Source organism: Camelina sativa, chromosome 11 (genome assembly GCF_000633955.1).
Source record: "Camelina sativa cultivar DH55 chromosome 11, Cs, whole genome shotgun sequence".
Taxonomy (NCBI): Eukaryota; Viridiplantae; Streptophyta; class Magnoliopsida; order Brassicales; family Brassicaceae; genus Camelina; species Camelina sativa.
In genome coordinates this window covers 6,020,644-6,022,401 of record NC_025695.1, presented here as the reverse complement: position 1 = coordinate 6,022,401, position 1,758 = coordinate 6,020,644, and the positions used below count along the sequence as shown (strand labels likewise).

The 1,758-nt window shown below is 37.9% G+C and overlaps 1 protein-coding gene across 1 annotated transcript in view; it reads left to right on the top strand.

The window, feature by feature from the left end:
• The window catches only part of LOC104727677, a gene marked incomplete in the record, with an annotated part of 8,786 nt that continues 7,039 nt past the window's right edge, over positions 12-1,758 (top strand). The window contains 3 exon segments of the mRNA XM_019232465.1: positions 12-261; positions 804-1,096; positions 1,549-1,719.

Genomic DNA, 1,758 nt, shown 5'->3' with positions numbered 1-1,758 from the left:
TGTCGCAGGGAGCGTGTGAAAATTTTCAATGAAGCTTCTTCTGTATTTAACAAGTTTTTTCCGAGTGTACCTACAAAGAAAAGGTCTCGACCAGAAGGTTTTTCTAATGACCGCTCTGGTGATCGCTTGGCTTTAGGGCCAGGTATGGGCAAAATGGGAATTCAAGGTCAGACTCTGCCTGGTTGTTTTGAGCTTGACCAGCAGAAGCTGGAAGAACGACCTAAAAGTGGTGCATTGAATAAGCGGACACGTACTTCCATGGTAATTCCTGATTTTTGTTTGACAACAACATACTTTAATGTATAATCCGTATGGAGTTGTTTTCACCAAAATATAGATTCATAATTTTGCTGAACAGACCTTTTGTATCATGATGTAGTCTTCTATAGGTGCATATGTTGTTTGGTGATAATTTTGCCATGTTATCCTAGAAAATGCTAGAAATGGTAGTAGTGGAAATCTTAGATAGAAAATTCTTCATTTAAGATAATTGTGTTTCCCTTGCCTTTAAAACAAAAAATGATAATTGTGTTTCCAAAATCTAATGCATGTGAATGTTATCTTCAAGCCAGGATAGAGAACATAGCATTACTCTTGTTAGATCTACATAATTTCTCCATCGCGTTTTCTTTTCTTATATGTTTATTTTGTTCTGACCGTGAAAAACCTTCCGATACACAGGGTGTTGTTTTGATTTCGATTCGAAATTCTGAAATCATCTGGTAGCTATTAGTTATTTATAATTTGTTACTAATTGATAAGTGTGAATTCAAATGTTTTAATGTTGCTATTGTGTGATTCAGATGGATGTTCGAAGTAACGCTATTGTTCGACAATCAGCTGCTGTAGACAGGGATAAAGACACAATGAGGCTGGCAAATCACAATGCAGTTCAGGGTGAAGATCGATCTTCAATTGGTATTGATGGTTGGGAAAAGACGAAAATGAAGAAAAAACGATCTGGCATCAAAACAGATGGTCCTTCTAGTTTGGCTTCAAATAAAGCTGTTGATGGTTACAGGGACTTGAAACAGGGTATACCAAAATCAGCTGGTGATGCCCGATCGAGATTGAATGGTGACTCAAACATGTTAAGGTGTGGCCTACTGTATTTGATCATAATTTTTTTTTGGTTCAGTCAGTTATTAGATCCATTTTCTGGAGTTGATTAGGAAAATATTCACTAATGGGATCTCGCATAATTAAATATTGGTTTCCTTTGTAAAAGGATTAGATTGGTTCTGGTAACATTAGATAGATGAGCCTTTACGCTCCTAAGAACTTCTGTATGTTGGAGATGCAACAACAGTGTCTTCTGTTTATTACCACAGTTTTGTTTTATGGTGCTTTTGTAAACCAAAGCAATTGCATTAGTCCATTCGCTTGGTTTATGGAATTGCGATTGGTGGCTGAGAATCTGCTGAAAATCTGTTATAGTTCCTGTTTGTTTGAGCAGTCTGCCGAAAATCTGTTTAGCTCCTGTCTGATTGAGCAGTCTTTGATGGTCATTCAATTGGTAAATGTTTCCTGTTTTAATTACTTGTGCAGGCATGGGGCAGTGAATGGTGCTGTTCCATATGGGAGATCTGATAACCTCTCTCAGCAGACAGGCTTGGCAGCGCGTTCCTTGCTCTCCAGGGATTCCGATCACAATTCATTGTACAATGAGAAGAGAGAACGAGCTGCTGGTTTAGATAAGGAAAGGGTGAATCTCAGGGCTGTCAACAAGTATGTGTTAACAAACTTACAATCCTAACC